The following is a 22,663-nucleotide window of genomic DNA, read 5'->3' on the forward strand; positions in this document are numbered from 1 at the left end:
CGGTCCTCACATCCTTCCCTGCTGCCCGCGGGGGTGCTTCCCCAGGCCTCACACGGGAGGCTCAGCCCCGAGTGGCGTCCTCACTCATTGACTCAGCCGTGACTGCAGGCCGACCTCGAGGTCCACACCGCAAGTGCTGGGCTCAGAGCCTCGGGAGCAGCGGTCGCCGCAGACTCGAAAACGGGCCGCCCTTCCCACGTGCCGCAGAGCAGAGGAGGGCGCGACATTCCCACCAGGAGTGGACCGGGGATGGCGGGGGGGTGGGGACGGCAGGGGAGTCCTGAGCGTGAAGGTCCCGGTGCCGCCGGCCCCCTCGAGACACAGCCCGCGTGGAAAAACCCATCAGCCTGTGGACGGTGCGAAAAGCGCGCCTGGTTACGGCACCCGCGTGGGGTCTGCAGCCGTGCCCGCAGCGGGAACAGAGGGCACGGCAGAAAAACGTGCCGAGTTCTGGGGAAAACCGGGTGGCCGGAGGAGGACGGAGAAGAGCGTGCGCGTACGTGTGTGACTGTTCGTGTGGGTGTGTGTGCCTTGGGCCCTCGGCTCCTTTTCCGTGAAGCCTTGCGCGTGTCTCCTGCTGTGGTCTGGTCACTTGTGGGAGCTGAGCTGGAACAGGTGTGTGCTCGCCCTGGAGCAGGAGGCCACCTCGGCCTTGGTGGCAGGACTGACCCCCACCCCCGCCGCCCCGGCCTCTGCCGCACCATCGGGGCCGTCCCCATCTGTCTCTTCACGGGGCCTCAGATGCCCCGACTCTGCGGACTCTGAGCCCGCCTGGCCCCGCCTGTGCCCGTGCTCCCCGCAGCGTCCTCAGGCCCCTTGCCCCACAGACTGGTCTTCAAGTTTCCTTAAATATTTTAAAACTCCCGTCGGACGGCACCCTGGTAGGACTGTGCTCCTGACTTCCGCAGCTGGCCGAATTCTGGTTGAATGCCTGCTGTTACTCGATGCAGATTTCCCCAAGGCTTAAACTGGAGACACATTCTTTATCCTTATCCTGAAATCTTGTACAGAGCCCTTCAAGGGAGGGTTTAGATAAAGGGGCTCTTTTTAATGGAAAGGAGGAGATGGGGTCAGGGGCCCACGGAGATTCCCCAGGGGAGGGCGAGTGACTGCCGTCTGGGGAGCAGCCGCGGTGCCACTGTCCCCGAAGTGCGCCGGGCTCCTGGCACAGAGCAGGCTCCCTCCCCGGTCCCCACCCCTATGGCGCTCCGTCCCTCCGTCAGTCTCCCTGGGGCTCGGGCAGGGAAGCCACAGCCAGAGGCTTGCCCCAGGTGTGTGTGGGGAGGGATCCGAACACCTTCCACATCTTCGGGGGCCTGGCTCTCTGCACAGTTGCCGTGGGCTGAACTCTGTCCCCTGATGAGGTGCATTCTGGTCCTACCAACCCCCGGCCTCGTTTGGAAATAAGGTCTTCGCAGGTGGAGGAAGATGGGGTCATTCCGGTGGGTCCCTTTAAGAGGAGGAGAGACCCGCGGGGAGAGGCCGCGGAAGCTGGGGCCCCAGGAGCGGTTCTTCCCCCGGAACCCAGGCGGCAGCCAGCCCTGCCGGTGCCCCCCGGGGGGAGTAGATCTCCCCCAGGATGGGGGGCACCAGTGTGGGGCCCGTCGCGGGTCCTTGGGAAGAGGGCTGGCGCTGAGACGGCCCGTGTGCTCTCCGCAGCTCGTGGCCCACACCCCGTCCGCGCGCTCGTTTGCCTCTCCCCTTTGGCCCTTCGGTCATTTCACAGCCTTGTTTCCACCCCGACTCGTTTCACCAGCGAGTCCGGAAGCGGGGATTCCAAAGCGACAGACATTTGGAAAATCATCACAGCGCAGGGTCGCGAGTGGAGTTCTCGCCAGGGGCCGGGGCCGCGTGCCCGAGCGTGGGAGGGGAGCCGTGGCGCTGAGCTGGGCCCCGCTCTGGGCCGTCTCCACCCCTCCTCACCTGGCCCAGGTGGTCCACACGGGGCCCTGCAGTCCTCTCGCTCCTGCCCTGGCTCCATATCGGCGTCTCTGAGGGACCCTCACCCCTCACCCCTCCCTCGATGCCCACACGGACTGAAAGCGCGTCGTGTCCTGCCGCCGACGTGACAAAGGACCACTGGCGGGGGACTTGCGACCTCATCCATGTCGTCTCTCCAAATTCTGGGAGCAGAATCCAAACTCAAGGTTCCTGCAGGGTCTCCGGCCGGTGGCCGCGTCGCCCGGTGGCCCGGTGCGGGGCACACGTGTGAGCCACCTGGGACCCGGGCCGTGTGTCTTCGGGCCTCGTCTTCCCCGTCTGGACGTGGGGGTCTCAGCGCCTGCATCCCAGGATTACGGCCGGTCCCCTGGGACGGGGGCTCAGCGCCCCCTGGATTCTTGCTCTGCTGGGAGATGGTTCAGTTGGTAGCGCGTGCTGAGGCTGACCCTGAACTTTCTGAGCCGGTAACTTCTGTTTTCTTGTAACACGTTCTCCGTCTGAAGTATTTGGAAAACACAGAAAAGTAGATAAAGAGCAAACAGACACGCGAGGGAGGCCGTCTTTCATGCTTCCAGCATTCTTCCCCCATGAAGTGTCTCCGCGGTCGGGATTGACCCGGAAAACAGTTTTCGCACGGCCCCGGGGAGGCCCGCCGGGTCAGACACCGCAACGGCCTTCGTTTTCGGTGAAGACACAATCTGAGGGGTTCGTCCCTCTGAGGCTTCAGACATAAAGGGATTTCCTTGCATCTCACCAGACGAATCAACCCGAGGAAAATTCAAAAGAACCGGGCTAAAGCGATAAAATCAACGTCGACGTTTTCACCATCGTTCCGATATTTTTCCGCGAGAAGAGATCGCCGCGGACGCGGCCGAAGGCCCGGACGTGTTTGCGCAGCGTCCCCGCCGGGCCCGGCAGACGCGGGGAGGAAGTCGGGGAGCCGCCGACCTCTGAAGGACACAGAGGAAGCAGGAGGAGGCTCAGGCAGCGCGTGTCCCGTTTGCGAGGTGACCCCCGAGGCGTGGCGGCCGGCATCCAGCAGCACTGGCCTCGCGCAACTTGAGTGCCTCGTTCCGGAGGTTTCTATGACGAGGAGGGACCGGTGCACACAGGTGCCTGGATGCCCAGCAGGTAGTTTCTGCACCACACGCAGTTTGAAAACTTATAAAACCCCCCAGCCAGGCGTAAAACGGGAGCCTTGCCTGAGCCTGTGACCGGCCCACGTCCTCCCCAGCGGCGGGGACTGTCCCTAATGGGATACAGGACGCGGGAAGCCAGCAAGGGCCCGTGAGCTCATCCACGTGGTGAAGGGTGAGCTGCTGTGGTTCAACCCCATTCTCTTGCTGCCCCCCCAACCCCAGAACCACGAGAACCCACGGCGGGTTTGAGCCTCCGCTCGGAGGTCTGGCCCATCTGTGAGTGGGTCTCCCTTGTGGTTTCCACAGGACCTTGTGCTATTTAAGTGCTTTTCTGAAACATGAAAGTGAAATGCGAAATGATGGTTTTCCTGTTGGAGCGAGCTCACTGGTGTTGGTGGGGTGCACTCTGAACCCGCGTGGTCAGTGACAGTCTTGCCCAGCAGCTCCGTGGGCTCCTGAGTTCACCGCTCGGCACTCAGATCAGCTTCCCCCCCAGTGAGCCGAGGCGGGGGGGTCTCAGAACCGGCAGCTGAAACATGCAAACGGGCTGGGGTTCAACATCCACAGAAGCCAGCAGGCAGCGTGACGCTGGGGCAGGGAGGCCCCTGCTCCGAGGGCACAAGGAGCCAGGCCAAGGAAGGTCACGGCTCAGACTGTGGCCCAGGGCACTGGAGGGACTGGCCGGGTCGGCCTGTGGGGACCGGCGTGCTTGTGTGGGGTGGAGAGGCCTCTGCCCCTGGAGTCGCCTGTCTAGGGGAGACCGGCGTGTTGTTGGCGGGTCTGTTTCGGAGCCTCTCGGTCAGCAGTGTTCCTGCTGTGTGTTTGGAAGCGCTGACAGTCCCCACCTGGCTGTCAGCAAAGCCTCGTTCCCATCACATGACGGCGGGACGGTCTGGACCGAGTGCGTGTCAGATCAGTAGGGTATAAAACAGGCATCCTGTCAGCAGCGCTCATGCCTTTCCCCCTGGACTCCCGGGGCCGCCCTCCCCACCCCCGGCACTCCCACGTGTCCGCGGACGGAGGCTGCCCGTGCCCAGGGCTGTGCGGAAGGACAGAAACCTCAGCCGGGCTCTCAGGCCCCCAGGGGCAGGGCCCTGATGCAGCACGCACCTGTGTGACCGTCTGAGGCACCATCCCGGCCCCGGCCCTGTCCTCCAGCCTGTGGCCTTAGGGGTGAGTCCCCACGTCCTTCCTTTGTAGTCACTCGTGTCTTTGGGTTTGTCTTCCGCTGGGATCGGCCCCAGAACAGGCTTGCGTCCCCGGTTCCGCCTGTGAGCCGCCCCGACCGCACACGCCAGAGTCTGGCCTGGACTCAGAGTCTGCATTGCCCGGTCCTTTCAGGGGGTGGAATCTGTGCGTCCCCGACCAGACCGGGAAGCTGGGTTTGAAGCCACCTGTGGGGCCCCATCCCCTGCTCTCCCTCAGCTGTCCCCTGGGGGTCTCACTAGAGGGAGACAGGACCTCCACAGGATCCCCGGCCCTGTCGCTGACCTCTGTCGCTGACCTCTGCTGCCCCAGTTACAGTCCGGAGGCGGGAGCTTCAGAGGACCTTGGGATCTGAGGGGAGACACCAAGCACTGTTCTCGGTCGGGAGGACAACCCCCCGCCCCTCTCATGTTTTCCCTTAATTAATAGACTTTCTTTTCTAGAGTGGTTGTAGGTTCAGCCACTGCTGAAGCCTCTCCCGGCTCAGTGCCTCCCTCCTGATCTCTTGGGGTTGGGGACCGAGGTTTGCAAATCCCTACTTCATTTAAACCCCGAGGCCGCAAAGAGACCGTGGTACTTTTCTGTCTTCACTGGAGATGGCTGGACCCCCATCGTCTGTAGCACTGGAGGCCAGAGCTGGGACACGAGCATGACCGGCTGCCCCAGCCTGTCCCAGTCGGCGGGGGAGGAGTGGACTCACCTGTCCCCAGCCACGGCCACTCCTGACGTGTAGAAGTGACGCACTGGAGGGACGCCGGGGCAGAGGTCCTTGTGTGACGATGGGTGGGAGTGAGAGGGCGGGGGAGGGGAGTCGTGGCGGGCGGGGCCACGTCAGGGGTGGGGCCGCTGGGCTTTCCTGTGCGGCCGCTGTGGTGAACGTGCTGACCACTCGGCCTCAACGTCCCCCCTGCGCCCGGCCTGTGTCGGAACCGAGGGGGGTGTAGGGATCAGCACAGCACGGACCTCGGGGTCCGGGGGGACGGAGGGGTGTGGACCACACCCTGCGGAGAAGCTGAGTTTCCTCCCGAGCTGGGACGGACGAGCACTTGAGAAACCGGGCGGCACAGAGGGGTCTCTGCGACTCGGACGAGCCCCTCCTGAAGGAACTGTGGACACGGGGCGCGTCATCCAGCTGTCGCCCGTGGCCCCGAGGCCTCCCGTCGCCGGAGCCAGGCTGTCGGGAAGAGAAGGGCACCGGGGGGGGGGGGGGGTGCTGTGGGAAGCCCCCTCCCCAGTTTGCACCAGGGGCCCCCACGGCGTCCAAGGCCTGGCCGCCGACCCTCTCTCGGTGGCGTGGGAGGGAGACACCCCCGCCGCCTTCACCGGGCTCCGTCCGGGGCCGGCACAGACGCCGTGGCTCATGGCCCGGGGACAGCTGCTCACGCGCACGTCTGCACGTGTCCCACACGAGTCCTCGTGCACGTGTTGTGCACCCGCTCGCAGGCACATCTGCTCACGTGCGCGTCTGCACGCCACGTGTGCGCTCACACGCTCCGCTGGCGGGCCTTCCCTCGCGGGGCAGCGGCGGGGGCCCCGAGCACTTCTGTTGCCCCAGGAGAAGTGTGTTTGCTTGGGACCTGGGAGGCTCAGGGGGACGGACCCCAGACCTCGCGTGTCCCCTGCCTGGGGCCGACTGTCAGTTGTTGGGGGGTGAACTCGGGACTTCTCAAGGCCCAGGTGAGGACCAGGGACGTGGCCCAAAAGGCAGGCGTGCCGGTACGATTGGAGTTTCTCCCCTCGTATGTGTGACTGCAAGAATGTGCCTGAGTCCCCCGGGCGGGGAAGTATGACACCAGGTCACCGACGTCTTCTGATCTGGAGGCTGATGTCCCACCCGTCCTGCCAGGACACCGCATGGGCTCTCCGCCATGCAGACCTGGAGGGAGGTGGAGGGGAGGTGACAGAGCACGGCTGGGCCCGGTCTTGCCCCCATCGGCCCCTGGGGAGGCGGCTGGGGAAGGCACCCGAGTGCCCGGGCTGCAGGCTGCACCCTCCCCCCCCAACTGAGGAAGGATGAGAGGCTCACGGAAGCCCGTTCCTGGGACTCCCACACTCTGGACGGAGCAGCCTGGGGCTCCTGGAGCTGGGCTGGACCCGGAACCCGGGGGCCTCTGCCCAAGAGCCCCAGAGAACTTGCAGGCTGGGAGCCGTCCCGTCCTGAGGACACGCCTTCAGGAACAGCTTCCCCGAGCCTGCACCCCTGCGCCCTGGAGTCTGGGCGGCTGGCTGGGGTCCCGGGACTCTGCGTCCCCACTTGCCCCGCAAGCCTCCACCGTCTGCCCCAAGGGCCGGGAGGGGTGACATCAGCATCCTTCTTTGTGTCCCAGCCCACACCCGCACCCACCTGGGGACGCAAGCCTAACTTCTCATCGCCCCCCCCTCAGCCTGACTGTGGAGAAGGCAGGAGGCCGGGCCGCGCTCCAGCACCTGGAGGTCGACGCTTCCTGACCAGGGGGCGGGGGCCACCACAGCAAAACCGGGACGCGGGGCGTGGGTGCCCTCCTGAGCTGGGCCTCCCTTGCCCGATTCTGGTCGGGCCCTCCCTCGGCACCCACGTGCACTTGGGCGGAATGGACCGTCTGCCCCAGAAAGACCCCGCAGGAGATCGGGCAGGCGTTTCCAGAGGCGCCCCAAATGCAGGAGGCGGTGGCTCCGTTTCCGAGGGGCCTGGGGGACGTGACAGCGGGCAGTGAGCCCATCCTTGGAGCCGCTTGCTTCGGGGCAGGGGTCCCTCCGTCGTGGCTGCTGGGGGCCTTTGGGGCACTCGGCAGGGCTTTGTGCAACCAGGACAAAGGCACCTTCCCCAGGACACAGCGCTGTCGTGAAGGCATCTGACAGCCGCCTGGTGGCAGGGACCCCGGGCCCCACCCCCCGCTGGAAACGGCCGCTGCGATTATAAGACCTCGTGCCGCCCCACAGGCTGCCTCCCCACCTGCCTGCGCCACAGCCCTGCCCTCCGCAGAAGACACGACAGTGTCCTTTCTTAGGTCCCTGCAGCTGCCCCAGCGAATGACCAGGGCGGGGCCTGACGCTGCGGACTTCAGTCTCCCCCAGCCCATCTCTGCAGAGGCTCCGGGAGGGTCCCTCCTGCCCCTTCCAGCTCCCGGGGGACCCAGGCGTCCCTCAGCCTCTTCTCGGTGTGCATCTGGCCAGCTCCCCACCTGGAATAAAGACTCCAGTCTTGGGGTGGAGGACGCACTTAATTCACTATGACCTCTGAATCGCATCTGCAAAGCCCCTGGTTCCAGAAGGCCACGTCCTCGGGCTCTGGGGGTTGGGACTTGGACATACCCTCTGGGGGACACCGTTCAACTCATAACAGGCCCCAAACGTCAACAGGGCTGAGGCTGAGAAGGTTGCCGTCCACAAAGAACCTGGCGCGTGCCCCGTCTCTCTCGTGGGGGCTGCCCGTGCGAGGGACCGGGAGCCGCCCCCCGCGCCGCCCCACCCGAGTCCGCACCGCCCCCGCCTGCAGCTGAGACTGTACGGGAGACCCGTGCGTCCCCAATCTGTGGCCCCACGGCGGGGGTGGCTGGAGAGGATCGGGGCGCAGGGTCGTCTTCGTGGCCCGGAGCGTCTGGTGCAGAAGGAGGTGGGCCAGGGTTCTCTTCCCGGAACGCCCAGCTCTGTGGTGTGCGTGAACCTCCCAGAAAGGGCAGCCGCTTCTCCCTCCACTCCCAGCCCTGTTCCCACCCCGTGCAATGCCACTTCAGGGGGAGTGTGCCCGGCAGACTGCCAGGTGCGCCTTCCCAAGGCAGTGGCGGGGAGAGGCCGGGGCCGGGTGGCGGGGGAGGGGGGAGTCCTTCCGGAACCAGGGCCAGGCTGACGCAGCTCCTCCTGGCCTCGTTCTCTGCGTGGGCCTCACCCCCCACCTGGGCCTCTCTGAGCCGCCATCTCCCTGGGCTGGAGCAGGGCTGGGTGGGGGCCCATCCGTCACACCTGGGAGGGGACTTACTGCCCAGGATGGGGCCGGTGGGGGCAGAGAAGGCCCAGGTCATGGGTGCAGAGGAGGGAAGGACGGTGTGTTAGTCAGTTCAGGCTGTGTAACAAAGCACCACAGACCAGGAACGTAAACCACAGATGTTTATTCTCTCCCAGTCCTGAAAGCTGGGATCAAGGTGTGGAACCAGACAGGGCTGGTTCCTCCCCAGGCCCGTCTCCTTGGCTTGCCGATGGCCACTTCTCCCCATGTCCTCCCGTGGTCGTCCTTCTGTGCGTGTCTGTGTCCCGATGTCACTTAAAAGGACACTTCCTGTTACGTTGGATCAGGGACCACCCTGGTGACTCCATTTTAACTTAGTTACCTCTTTAAAGACCTTACCTCCAGATGTGGTCACATTCTGGGGTTCTAGAAATTAGGATTTTGACACATTTTGGGGGGCCATGGCTCAGTTCACAACAGATGGATCTGAACTTCGAGTGTGGCCAGTGGCACCCAGGCCGGGGTCCCCGGCAGCGTAGTGATGGTCAGATCTTGCCACAAGGGTCAGCCTGGTTTCCCCGGCCAGGACGCCAGCCATTGCCCGAAAGCAGGAGCCTCCGACACACGGGGTCTGGCAGCTCATCCTTAAAAACCCAGGGTGTTTACACATTCCTGTAATGAAGGAAAAAAACCCAAGTAGCAAAAAACCAGAGCAATTATTCACTCTTGCTTTCTTAAGCTACAGAAGGAGCTGGTTGGGAAATCATGAGTCAAGTGAAATCCTTTATGGAATGAACAAAACAAAAGGAACAAAAGCCATTTGACTTGCTCACTGAGCCCCCCCCCCCAGCCCCCCGCGGGGAGACGCTGACTGGGGCTGGGAACGATTACCATCCTCGCCGCCCCCAGCTTGCTGCCCCGTCCCGGCGCTGGCTGTCTGCATTCCCCTGTATCCTCTATCCAGATGCTTAAGTCACTGCTTATAATGGCACAAAATGTCAGGAGGTGGCTCTCAGAGTCTGGAAAAACAGTGGCGTGTCCTTGGCCGCCTGCTGCCTCCTTGGCTCCACACGGAAGCTCCATCCCAGGGCACCTACCTGAGGCACTTTGCGCTGCACCGTGGACACGGGGGCTGAGCAGGTCCGTTCACAGCCTGCGAACGCTCGTCTGTGAGCCTGTCCTGCTGAGCTGTCCTGCGCCCACACAGACGGGGTCCAGGGCCTGTCTGCAAGTGGCTTCTGACTTTGGGATGCAAGATGTATGTAACCCCGTTTCCCTAAGTTCCTCCAGGAAGAGCGAGTGCCCTTCAGTCGTGTTCTCACTTGGCCCTGGTCTCCTGCTCTGCAGCTGTTTGCTGATGGACCACCCGAGGACTGCACTTGTCAAGGATAGAGAGACGCATCTCATCCAACCTGTGTTCCAGGAGAGCACAGGGAATTGAGTATCTCATTCAACCCTGTGTTCCCAGGGCAGGTGTAGAGAAGTAGAGAAAAAGAGCTACCTTGTGTGTGTTTTTGGTTGGATGGATGGATAGATGAGTGGATGGGTGGGTGAATGGGCGGATGCGTGTATAGACAGGTGGATGGATGGACGGGTGTGTAGACGGGTGGGTGGGTGGATGGATGGATGGATAGATAGGTGGGTGGGTGGGTGGATGGTTTGGTGGGTGAATGGGTGTGTAGACGGGTGGGTGGGTGGATGGATGGATGGATAGATAGGTGGGTGGGTGGGTGGATGGTTTGGTGGGTGAATGGGTGTGTAGACGGGTGGGTGGGTGGATGGATGAATGGATGGATAGATAGGTGGGTGGGTGGGTGGATGGTTTGGTAGGTGAATGGATGTGTAGACGGGTGGGTGGGTGGATGGATGGATGGATGGATAGATGGATGGATGGATGGATAGGTGGGTGGGTGGGTGGATGGTTTGGTGGGTGGATGGATGGATGGATGGATGGATGGATGGATGGATGGATAGGTGGGTGGGTGGGTGGATGGTTTGGTGGGTGAATGGATGTGTAGACGGGTGGATGGGTGGATGGATGGATGGATGGATGGTTTGGTAGGTGAATGGGTGTGTGGATGGATGGATGGATGGATGGATGGATGGATGGATGGATGGATGGATTGATGGTTTGGTAGGTGAACGGGTGTGTGGATGGATGGATGGACGGATGGATGGATGGATGGATAGGTGGGTGGGTGGGTGGGTGGATGATTTGGTTGGTGAATGGATGTGTAGACGGGTGGGTGGGTGGATGAATGGATGGATGGTTTGGTAGGTGAATGGGTGTGTAGACGGATAGATGGATGGATGGATGGATGGATGGATGGATGGATGGATGGATGGATGAGTGGTGGTTGGGTGGATGACTATAAAGCAGTCACCTAACTGTGACACCCAGGCCATGTTAGGTGCCCAGTGGTGTGGGTAAGAAAGTCCATGATCTGGGAAGGCAGAGAAACCGGCTGTCCCCAAAAGACCTGGAATTCACTGCCAGTGACAAGAAGATATCCTCACCAACACATCACTGCTGCAGGGAAGACCATGAACCAGTCAAAGGACTTACCAGAAGACTAGACTTTGCCCTCGATTCCCACACATATGGTCTCCATGTGATGTCACTGGCTTCATCGAGAGTCTCATTTCATGAAGGAGCAAAGGGAGAGGGGTGTATTCTGATGAGGTTGTCCCTCTGGGGTGAGCACAGGCTCACTGCAGCCTCAGCAGCTTGGGACAGACACAAGCACGGACTCCGGGATGTGACGAGGCTGAGGAAGTACTGGCCAGACCGTGATGGTCTCTGGCTGTGGAGGCAGGACCGTTTCTCATGGCCCAGAAGAGTAGGGGAGAGGATGTGTCAGCGCCTGGCCTTTCCCACCCTGGACTGTATCCTCCCACGGCCCCTGCTACCGTCCCCTCTGTGGGTCTGGAGATGTGTCCCGAGGCCAGGAGGTCAGCTGCCCGGGAGGAATCAAAGGCCTCCAAGGGTTCCCAGATGAGTCACCGCGTGACAGTCACCTTCCTCCTCTTCCACCAGCCCAAATAAGTCATCTCCAGAGAGGGGAATTCTGGACCCCAAGTGCTCCCCCCTCCATGAGTCAAGCCTCCTGGCCTATTTTTAGGCCATTTCTCCAGATTGTCATGACAGACAAGGCCTGTTTACACTGGATCGGAGCTGCTCTGGGAATCATCCATCCAAGCATGGACCTCAAAACAAAGAGCAGTGAGGACGGACAGAAGCCATGTGCCCTGGTGACAATGGCAGCCCGGCATGACCACAGAGGCCGAGGGCTGGAGCAGCCTTATGTCACTGGACACCTTCCAACAGCCAGAATGGTTGTTTTGGCTCACCCGACGAAAGTGGTTGGAAGTGCCCGTCTGGGCACCGCGCACACGTCACTGGACACGGAAGGGTCAGCTGGTGCTCCCCCAGCCGTCGGCCCTGGCCCCGTGTTCCACGAGGGCCCCATCCAATCCTTCTCTGCCTCCCGCAGCGGACAGAGAGCAACCGGACGGTATGAACTTCACCTTGTTCACATTCAAAACCCTGGCTCTGACCCCGGGAAAGGCTCGGTACGGCCCGGATTCTCTCACCCTTTCACCCATGCGTATCTTGCTCCATTCCACGTTTGTTGTGCTCCTGCCGTGCTGGGTGTGGGTTCCTTCCTCGCCACTTACCTTGGGAGACAAGCAGGCACGGGAGTGACAGCTGGCATGGCAAAGGAGCACGGGGGCTGTCCCGGCCAGATCCAGGAGGAGAGCCCTGGTGAAGCAGGCAGTTCATCCAAGGCTGCCAGAGGGCTCGTCAAAACACAGATGGTTGGGCCTCAGCCCCTAAGTGTATGAGTCACGTTTCTAATGAGTTTCCAGTTGTGCTGATGCTGTGGGTCCAGAGCCTCACTTTGAGAACCACCGTTGTAGGGAGAGAGAGCAGCACGTTCGAGGCCGGAGGTGAAAATGTGAGTGAGTCAGTGAGTCAGTGAGTCAGTGAATGAGTGGCTGAATGAATGAGTGAGTGAGTGAATGAGTGAATGTGCTTGGAGTTGCTTGTCTCATGATGTAGCTTCCTGTCTCATGTCCAAGGGACAAGGTCGTGTGTACAGGCCTGAGGCTGGCGACCTTTAGCCGCCTCTCACCCCTGCTTATTCATCAAACGCCGTCCCTGCCCGTGTTTGTTGACCTGCAGGACCGGCTTCAGGCAACATTGTCACCAAGAACAGGAGGGCTGTGTTGCTTCCCAGAGAAATCAGCAGCCTCTTGACCTAAGAGAGGAACTGTTGAAGGCGGAGAGGCGCTGGGGAAGCCAGTGGTTAGGGACCCCTGTCCTGGCCCAGGCAGGTCAATTCAAGGTAATGCACGTGCCCTGGGAGCAGCTCGTCCACCGAAGTCCAAATTCATGAACTGTTACACAACTTCACCAGGCGTCTTCCACAAGTTTCTAATCAAACCACTCCACAAGATTGGAGATTAAGCTGCATTTCCAATGGTAAAATCTGTACTGGCCTAGAATAAATACTCATTTGGAAAGCCCAAGGCAGGAGAATGTACCAGAACTTTTTTTTAAATGTCTGTGTTAGGGCACGACCCACTTGTCTCCCCAGAATAACAGCTGCCATGTGGATAGTTGGCCGTCATCAGTGTCAGACCCCGGGCGCTCATGGGCCATTGGGATGCACAGAAGAGAAATATAATTGTCCACATCTTAAGACAGAGACAGAACTTTCAGGGTGAGTGAACTTCACTGAGATGTGGAGAGGCATTGAGGAGGCACTGTGGAAATTACCAAGAAACAAGTTGCATGGATGAATCGGGGCAGTTAGGGGCAAATGTGAGAAAGTGGGTTGAGGGCGTCTGCGTCTGATGGCAGCTTTGAGCAGACATTCTTGAATCTTCCGGCACCCCGGGACTGGCCCGGTTTCTCTCTCAGGGTCATAATCATCTTAAAATTCTCTCCAGTTAGTTTTATTTACATAGAATTTATAAAACTGAATGTATGCTAGAATATGAGGGCGGGCTCCTTGTGACATGGCATGACAGGGAGGGTGTTGTAGGAGCACGTGGGTGCTCTCAGTGTAGCAGAAACCTGGGAGCTAGCAACCTCACTGGTCTCAGCTCCTGTGTGTTACGCACAAGGAAACAGGTGCCCAGAGGCACAGTTACCTGTGTAAGCAAAACAGCTGGGCTGGGACCATGCCCTTCTCTCCACGTTACTGTGCCTTGAAGTGGTTTCCTTCTCCTCCCCACCCCCATGATCTTGCCAAGGGCCCATCCACACCCAGCCCTGTTTCCCTCTGTCTCTCTCTCTCTCTGTGTGTGTCTCTCTCTGTTAGGTCTTCAGTACCTTGCAAATTAAGATTTGTGTGCAGAGTGAGGTAAGCGTTCACTTTCTTTCACCTGGATGCCCAGTTGTGCCAGCACCATGTGTTGAAAAGACTTTGCTTTTTTCCATTCAGTTGCCATGACACCTTTTTAAAAACTCAATTAATTGCATATGTGTGTTTTATTTCTGAATTCTTTATTGTGGTTTTGTTGAACTGCTCACCTATCCATACTCCAATATGATAATTTGTCGATCCCTATAGATTTATAGTGAGACTTAAAGTCAGATAGTGTAGCTCCTCTGAGTTGTTTTTTGTAAAGATCCTTTGGTAATTCTAGATCCTTTGTGTTTCCATATAACAGTTAGGAGCAGCTTATCAATTCTACCAAAAAAAAAAAAAAAAAGGATTTTGATCAGGCTGCTTTGAATCTATAGACAAATTTGGAGCAAGATTGACATCATGGTGGCATTGAGTGTTTGGATCCATGAACATGGTATATCTCTCCATTTATTCAGGTTTTCTTTAATCTCTTTTAGTACTGTTTGGTAGTTTCCATGTGGACTTCTTCATCAGCTCCTTGAGACGCAGACACAGAAGATACAGGTCCTGTTCTCAGGTTGTTAGGGACAGGTAGCAGAGACAAGCCCAACACTGGGACATCAGCCCCGAGCAATCTAAGACAAGTTGTCATTCACAGCCGGGTTGTGGGTTGCTCTTGCCGACGTGTAGATGCAGGCTGTACACGTTGCCCTATTCGGTCTTCAAATACTTGTCAGGCACCACCTATGTGTCCGAACGCTGAGAATATGGTGCTAACCAGGTGCAGTCCTGTAACGCAGTAGTGATCATTATTAAATACTGTCTGACACTCCTTATGGACCCGGCATTGTCTACACACCTCCCTTGTGTTCTCTCAGTTCATCTCCACAATGCCGTAAAGAAGTGCTATTTTTTTTTTATAGCAGATAATGTATTGGGCAGTTAAGTAACTTGGACAAAGTCCCCCAGCTGATCGGGAAAGGGACCCCAGGCCTCGCTCTTGCCCACAGGGCCAAGCCGGGCATGGCTTCATGGAAACTGAACGTTGTGCAAGATGCCAGGGAAGGCTCTGGAGTCCGTTCCCATTTTGAACACCCACCCTTCCTTGAGTCCAGAAGAACAGACTGGGTGGCCCAGAAGCTTCCATCTCACATCCTCCATTCTCTGATCACATTGACAAATGCCACAAGGGCTCTGGTGCTCTCTGTGAGCATAAGGAAACTCATAAGATTACTAGATGTGCGGTTGGCCCAACCAGCGGTTATTTCCAGAGAACCTCGTTCAGACCAATGGAAAGAGGCGTTGACAATTGTGGGGGGACAAACAGTAGACACAGAGTGCGGGCGTGTGCACGCGAGTGTGTGCGCGCATGTGCGTGCGTGAGTGTGTGTGCACGTGTTAAAGAACAGCCACCGTTTTACCTTTGGGGGCACATCATCAGAATCTGAATCATGGGGTCACAGCGGAAGGAGTTCAAGGCCATGCGGATGATGTTTAGTTATTTTGTTCCAGGAAGGTTTCCTGGCCGGAAAGGGATGGCTCCCACGTGATGGCGTAGTTCAGCAGGGCAGAACGCCTCCCCTCGCTGCCTGGGGGCTCCATCCTTCATCACTGATCAGCTTTCGCGGTCACGGCCAGGACCCTGGAGCCATGGGCTGGAGGAGGTCCAGCCCAGAAGGGGTCCGAGTTCATTCGAGGTTCTGGGCTTGAAATTTCAGTCTTGTGGGAGGGCAGATTTCCTTAGGGCTAGAGCTAGCTTTAGGGATGCTGAGCAGTGTGTCGTTTGGCATGAGCCTTCTGCTTCTTTTAGAAACTTGGAAATGGAAGGGTTTGGGTTAACAGTGATGATAACCGGCACCGTGGGAAGGAGTTGCCACCGGCCAGCTTGCAGCAGAGAACAGAAGAGGTGCCCCGGCCTCACGGAGCTCGGATCCCAGCCAAGGGGGATGTGCACGCAAACAACATTCCTCTCTAGTCCTGGACACAGGGGTTATTCTCACAGCCTGTCACACCCAGGGGCCGAGCCTCAGATGCGTCAGAACGCGCCCGAATTACACAGCAGGGCCCTGCGGAGCTGGATTCGAAGCCCCCCGGGTGCAGGGTGTGCACAGACCCGGGCTGAGCACACGTACCTGCCCCGTCCCGGTTCCTGGAGCACCTGCTCTCTGGAACGAGTGAGCCGTTTCTTCCCCCACCCAACGTAGCCCTTTGAAGGACCAAAGAACAGCACATTTGTTTCTTCCTCTTTAAGCAGACTTAAAAAAAAAAAAAAAAAAAAAAAAAAAAGTCATGCCCACAAAGCAGAAGAAAGTCTCGGGAATAGAGCTGTTTGGTTTCGGGCCTTGTGGCCACCCGCCCCACCGGGGGAGGCGGAAGGGACTCTGGGCCTCTCCGGAGGAGGCCGCCGAGGAGGTGTGCGGGCGCGGGATGCGACGCGGGGACCACTGTCCGGCTCGCGGGCTCCCCGCCTCCCTGCCCGCGCGCACAGGCCCTCTCCCACCAGGAAGCCAGCCAGGGCAAGTAAACAGCCAGATTTCTCCCAGAGTCTGCGAAACAAAACCGCCATTGTTTCCACCCAAGCTGCTTTCAGGAAAAACAACAGGTTTTTCCACTTTGGAGCCTTTATAGATGGAGATACGCTGCGTGCTTTCTCCTCCACAGGCTGAAAGTTGTGGTCTTCTGTTCAGCTGGTGAGGAAATACTCTTGGAACTTGGAACAACAGGGCTCTGCGGCCCCAAAACAGTCCCCATGCCACAGCAAACAGCCCGGCTCCCCGAGCCCCCGGGATGACCCCACGCTTCTTGTTCTCTGAGACCTCCAGGGTCCCCCCGACCCCCAGGATCTCTGTGACCCCCAAGGTCCCCTTGACCCCCAGGGTCCCCCCGACCCCCAAGGTCCCCGTGATCCCCAGCGTGACAGCCACACCCCCAGTCCAGCTCCCGTGTTTTCTCAGGCAGCTCCTGTCCTGTCTCCCATCCCCGGCTCCGCCCGGCTTGCCGGTTTGCACCTTCTCAAACTGAAGCCTCCAGGGTCCCCAGGGTCCCCTTCCTGCCTGAAGGCCCCCCCAGATGTCTTCCCTGGGTGGGCTGCAGGGCCCGCTGAGTGATGCAGGAGGGGGACCCTGTCGTGAGAAGGCTGTGTAGACAGAGGCAAATTGGAGGGACACACCCACGGCAGGCGTTGCCGTCGGCCTCCCGAAGCTGGAAGACGAGATCTCTGTGAGGGCTCAGCTGAAGACGGGGGTCTTGGGCCCGCGTGCGGAGGGTCAGGTGGCCCTTCACCCCACCTCGGAGCGTGGCCACGCGAGGGAATGCTGGTCCCACCCAGAACCCAGGCTTCCTCACGGCCTCCAGGCTCCAGGGCTGACCCCTCACCTCCTGTGTGAGTTACGGCTGTTTGGAGAGGCCCCGTCCCTCCCGCAAAGGACCTGCCTCCAGGTCGCCCCGGAATCTCGACCTCTTGGAGCCGTGAACCTGTACGTGGAGGCGAGGCACAACCCCGCGCCGCCGTCCTGGCCCTGAAACTGATTTCGACAAGGTAGAGAGCACGGAGGCCCGTAGGCCGCCCCTTCCCGGCCCTCCCTGCGTCCTGCGGCTGGGAAACCCCTTGCTGTGCGAGCAGTGGGGGCCGCCGGGGACCATGCCTTTCCCTGGGCCGGCGGAGGGATGACAGCCCTTCCTCGGAGGCTCCCTACTGGCTGGAACGGGGCCCTGAAGGCACTTGGTGCCTCGGGACGTGGGGGCTGTCTGCTCCCTGAGCCGGGGAAGCCCTCACACCCAAGAGAACCGCAGAGCAGAAGCCGGACGCAGGCTCCGGGTGGAACCACCACCTTCCCCAGCGAGCTTCCCGCGTGCCCAGGGCTGGTGTGCAGATTCCAGGGCTCACCGCCCGCCCCCCACCCCTCACCCCCGGGCTGGGCAACCTCAGCTCCGAGCCGGCCCTTCCCGCCGCCCACAACCGCCCGCCCCCACACTCTTCTGGATCACATAGGCTATTTCTGCCCCAGACCGCACTCGGCTGTATTTAAGGAGCGGGAATCTTGGGATTGTGGGCATCCGATGGGGAAGGCCTTTACCACCCCGGTGGTAACGGAATGGAAATCTGTGCTGGAAATACAACAACCTGAAATAACACAGGAACTGGGCCTTCTCCAAAGGCTTTTGGAGAAAACGTTACCCCAAATGGGAAGGGCAGCTGGTCACCGAGAGGAGTCGAGGGCATCTGGGAGCCAGTCCCACGGGTAAGGGGCTGAGAGAGCAGGTGCCCCAAACTCAAGCGGCTGGGGTGGGGGGAGTGGGGGGTGGGGGCAGCAGGCCCTCGCCCTGAGCCGCAGCTGGAGGCCAGACGTGGCTGTGAGATGTACCGCGTGGAAAACATAGCCGTGCGGGGCCCGGGGCAGGCTTCTGCTCTGGAAAGACAGCCGCGAGCCTGTGGGGTCCCTTAGGGGCCCCTCCTCCTTCTGGGCGTTCTCTCTCGGGGACCGAGTACAGGCCGATGACCTCACTGCCCAGCCGAGCCCCCGCCAGTGGGTGCTGATGGCAGGAGGAAGCTTCAGGGGGTTCTAAACACTCTTAGCGGATCAGAGATTCTCATAAACAAAGGCCTAAGTGCTTACAAAGAAACTCTCAGTGGTTTATCTTGGGGAATTATTCAAAGCGCAATAAAACAGAGGCTTCTGGCTGACGAGACACGCGCCACACGGTGGCACGACCGTCACGGGCCCCGCGCAGCCAGGCTCCGACCCACGTAACCAGGCTGGGTTTCTTGGTGGAGGAGCGTGCGTTTCCTTAGAGACAGCGCGTTTTGTGGCTGCTGTCCACGAAAACATAGGTGTGGCCTCTGAGAGGACCCGGTCTTCCAAGATGGAGAAAACAACCGGGAGCGTGTAAGGGCCAGCGTCCGCAAAGGACTCGTGTCGGGGCTCCTGCGAGTGGGGGCCTGCCTGCCCTGTTTTCCCCCCGAGGCATGGAGATTTGGGGTTCTTGGCTCAGTCTTCCCACTGCCCGTGGACTCACTGGCTGTGGCCCACCTGTCGCTGGCCGGGCCCTGCCAGAGCTGAGCGTCGTGGGGGTCCCGTGGAGAAGTAGGGACCGCTGCTCCCCCGCCTTCCCGCGGGGGCGGCACGCGGCCGGGTCCCACTCGCCGAGAGCCTGTCTGAGCAAAGGGACGTTTGAGGATGGCGAGGCTGGGGAGGAGTGGGCCCGCTGGGCAGGTGGGCAAGCACCTGTCGGGTCGGAGGCCCCGCCCTCCTCAGGAGCTCGGCTTCCCTGCGGACGGCGGCTGGGAGCTGCTTCGGGGCTCACGGGGGGTGGGGGGGGGGAGCAGACAGCTTCGGAGTTCCCTCCCAGGGGCCCCGTGGCGTCCATCGTGTGGCCTGAACACCGTCAGCAGGTGCACAACGTGCCATCCTACACGGGGAGGCTGGATCAGCGGGGGAGCCCAGGCCGCAGGGAAAGCACCTTCTGCAGGGAGCCGGGCGGAGCTCAGACAGCAGGCCTCCTGGCCCCTGGCAGGACCCCAGTGCCCTGCGTGAGACCTGGGCGGGGGGTGGGGGGCACCTGGGGAGAGGTCCGGACTCTGGTTGACCGGGGAAGCCGGGTCACGCACAGCGGCTTCTCCAGAAGTCCCTCCTCACGGCTTCGCCCAGGAACGCGTGGTCAGTCATGTGAGGAGCTCGGGGGTCCCTGCCTCCGGAGAAGGAGCTCACGGGTCACGTGGGGCGGCCGTGGTTCCTGAGGGAGGGGAAGCTTCACGGGGCTCCGCAGGTGGGTGGATGTGCACCATGGGGACCCCAGGGTCCAGGCTTGGGGTGCGCGTGGGGAGGCCTGGCCTGCGGGGCACCTTCCCTGTTCCCAGGGGGCCCCAGGCCCGGCCGGCTGTCCTTGCAAGAGGAGCCAGGGTCACTGCCACGAGCCCACAGAGCCCAGGCCTTGTCCTGCCCGGCTCTGGCTCAGACACGCCGGGAAGGCTGTCCGGGCAGCACTGCCCTGTGTCCCTCTGCTTTCCTCCTCCCCAGCGCGGGAGCCAGCAGAGGGGAGGGGATGCTCCGTGGTGCCCTGGCCCCCCACCCTCTCCCCAGTCCTCCTCCGGGTGGGGCGTGGGGCGCCTCCTTCCCTGCCCCAGCCCCCCATCCAGACACCCGCCTCCTCCATCCTGGGAGTCCTTGCCTGCCCCTGCTCCGCCCCACCCAACCTGCTCCCGCCCTTTCGGCCGCCTGGCCTGCGGCCCTGAATGGCCCCTCCTCCCTGCGCCCTCCGTGTCCAGGCTCCCGCTCGTGCTTCTAGAACTCGGCCCGGGCCCCGCACCAAGCCTGGCCTCACTCCTGCCCCCAGGCCGCACACGTCGCTGCCTCCTCGGGGCTGCTGGGCGGCGTTCCTGGTGGCTCGTGGCAAGCGTGTCCTCCACGAAGTTTCACGAGCCACGAGCCACGGCCTCCCGGGTTTTCCGTCCTCATCTGCTCGCCGAGACGTAGCCCAAGGCTGGAGGCAGGGGAGGGGTGAGGAGAGACCTTCGAGCGGCCTGTGTCCCCACGCGGGACACCGAGGCGCTGAGGAGGTGTGCCCCGTGGGCCTTCCCCCGCCCGGTCTGGAAGCACCCCGTCCCTCTCGTGCGGCTGAGTCACCAGCCCTGTCCTCCAACAACCCCCATGTGTGACTTCACCAGCTTGGCTCTGAGACCCGACATCCTCCCAAGAAAGAGAAAAGGGCCCGAGGAAGAGGCTCCGAGGACTCAGGGAGCGCACCGGGCGCACCCCGGGAGCCCCGCGAGCCAGTGTCCTGGGGAAGCGGCCCCGACACGGCCCGGCCGCCCGCGGAGCCCCAGCCTCACGCCCCAGGGCAGCGAGAGTGTCGCTGAGCTGGGCTCCCATTGGTGCAGTGGGGCCGGCAGACTGGCCCGGCCTGGCTCACGGCTCCGTGTGCGGGCAGGTGACCTCGGCCTCCGGCCCCAACAGGCAGACACGTGGCGCCCTCACCCGCCCAGCCCCACCGACTTCCTGTCCAAGCCCACGTCCACGCGGGACAGCATGAGAGTCAAGTGGTGTCACAGGAGAAACAACTCTACCGGCCGTGGTCTGGATGCGCAGCCGGGTCCAGCCTTCGGCGTCCGTTTCCGTGGTTACCTGGGTCGCTCCCTCCTCTCCCCCCTCCACAGGGAGGGTGTGTCCGCATGCGTGATCCGGTCAGGGGCTGGGGGCACCACTGCGTCCCATCCTGGGGTTTCCCATCTCCCGGTTGGTTGATTTTCAATTCGCAGACTTTCCAGTTCACTCTCGAGTGAAGCCCGGTTCTCCGGGCGGCGGATTCTTGGGGTCGTGTATCCCCCGGCCCAGGATCGTTGCACCCCCCTGAACACCCCCTGCCCGTCTCCGTAAGCGACCCCCGTGCCCCCGCTGGCCCCGCGCAGTCACCAGCCTGTCTCCCTCCCTGCAGCATCACGGGAACGGAATCGTGCGATCCACGGCCGCTTGGCCCTGCTTCTGGCTTCTTCCGCTTGGCAAAGTGCGCCTCAGGGTCCCCCGTGCTGAGCACCGCGGGGGGCCGTCCCGTGGGGCGGTGGCACCAAGCCGGACCCTCCACGAGCCTGGCGGAGGGCACGTCGGTTACCCCTGGTGTGTGGCGAGGGCACGGCTCGCGTACGCGCGTTTCTGGGAGCGTGCGTTTTCCGTTCATCAGGTTAAACACTTGCAAAAATGCACGTGCCGGACCGTATGGCCTGTGGTGCCAGACTGCCTTGCGAGGGGCCACCGCAGGCGCCGTCCCTCCGGCCGCGAGCGGGGGGCTCCTGATGCCGCGGTGCCTGGCCAGCGCCCGGTGCGGCCAGGGCCCTGGGTTCCAGCCGCTCTGGGGGGTGTAGACCGGCACCTACGTGTGTTAGCTGGCGTCTCCCTCCGGACGGGTGACGTTGAGCATCTTGTCCTGGGCCGTCTGTGGCTCTTTGGGCAAAGCGTCCGCTCGGGTCCTTTGCCAATTCTCTAATCGGCTTGTTTCCTCATGGTTGAGTTTTAAGCGTTCTTTGTATATTCTGGAAATGAGTCTCTTATCAGAAGTATGGTCCACACTGTTCCCTCTTGGGCCGTGACTCGTCTTTCCGCTAGGTTAACGGCGCCTCTCACAGCGCAAGTTTAACCCTTTTGGTAAAACCCAACGGGCTGGGTGTTTGTCCTTCCAGATTCCGCTTTTGGTGTGTCTGTCAGCCTCCGCCTCTGCGCCTTTGCAAAGCTCGGGCGTGTCGGTTAGCGCCCGTTCGGGTAAACGCAGTGCCTTTTGCGAGGTTCCGTGTCCTCCACACGTGACACCACAGTGACTCGGCGTCCGCCACTCGCTCATCAGAAGGTGCGGGACGGGGGATGGACGGTGTGGGGGTCTCGCTTTGCAGAGAGCACACGGGGTCCGCTGACCTGGCTCCTCCAATCCGAAGCCCCCGGCGGCGTGTCATTTCCGAAAGCTGGCGCAGGGCACCACGACGAGGACTCCGCGGTCCCTGCGCCACCGTGGGGGGCAACGGTGACCCTGCCGGTGTCTGCGCCCCTCCGCCCGGTGCCAGACCGCACACATGGAGCGAGAGTCGGTGGGGAGGGCGGGGAAATCCCGCCGCGGCCCTCAGGCTGCCCGCGGCGTTGGGCCTGGCGCCGAGGTGGGCACGGGGACCCGCGGGAGGCAGGGGCGTCTCACTTTGGGCCTCAGCAGAGCCCAGGGGCTGTGGCCTCCGGAGGTGTCGGCGGGGTGATGGTGGGGGGGGTGCGACGTGTTTTCCCAGAGAGTCCGCGGCGCTGGGGGAGAGGAGAGACACCCACCGTTCACATGTGCGCCGTTCGGTGTCGGCACTCGGCAGTGGGGCTTCCCCGGCGCAGTTCCACGGAGCCCTGCCCACGTGACCGCCACCACGTGGCCGCCACACCAGCGCCACGGAACCATCCAGGCTAATTAGGGAAAGCCAGGGGAGGAGGGAACAACTTGTCTTCCCAGTTGTTCTGTGAACCGAACGGACCGCTGGCTGCCAGTCCGCCCGGCCCGGGGCAAGAGGGGGGAGAGAAACGGTCGGGGCGCAGGTCCGGAGGCGCCTCCCTCCCCCAGGGCCGTGGGCTTGTGGCGGG

At 61.5% G+C, this 22,663-nt stretch overlaps 1 long non-coding RNA gene across 1 annotated transcript; it reads right to left on the reverse strand.

Moving 5' to 3' along the window:
- Positions 1-8,356: 8,356 nt before the first annotated feature.
- LOC109245551 (uncharacterized) lies at positions 8,357-11,108 on the reverse strand. Its single transcript, XR_002070944.2, has 2 exons — positions 10,775-11,108; positions 8,357-8,880 (listed from the first exon to the last, which is right to left on the reverse strand). It is a non-coding gene; the product is annotated as an uncharacterized LOC109245551 (long non-coding RNA).
- Between the last annotated feature and the right edge of the window lie 11,555 nt (positions 11,109-22,663).

Source organism: Panthera pardus, unplaced genomic scaffold (genome assembly GCF_024362965.1).
Source record: "Panthera pardus isolate Hobbes unplaced genomic scaffold, ASM2436296v1 HiC_scaffold_19, whole genome shotgun sequence".
Lineage (NCBI taxonomy): Eukaryota > Metazoa > Chordata > Mammalia > Carnivora > Felidae > Panthera > Panthera pardus.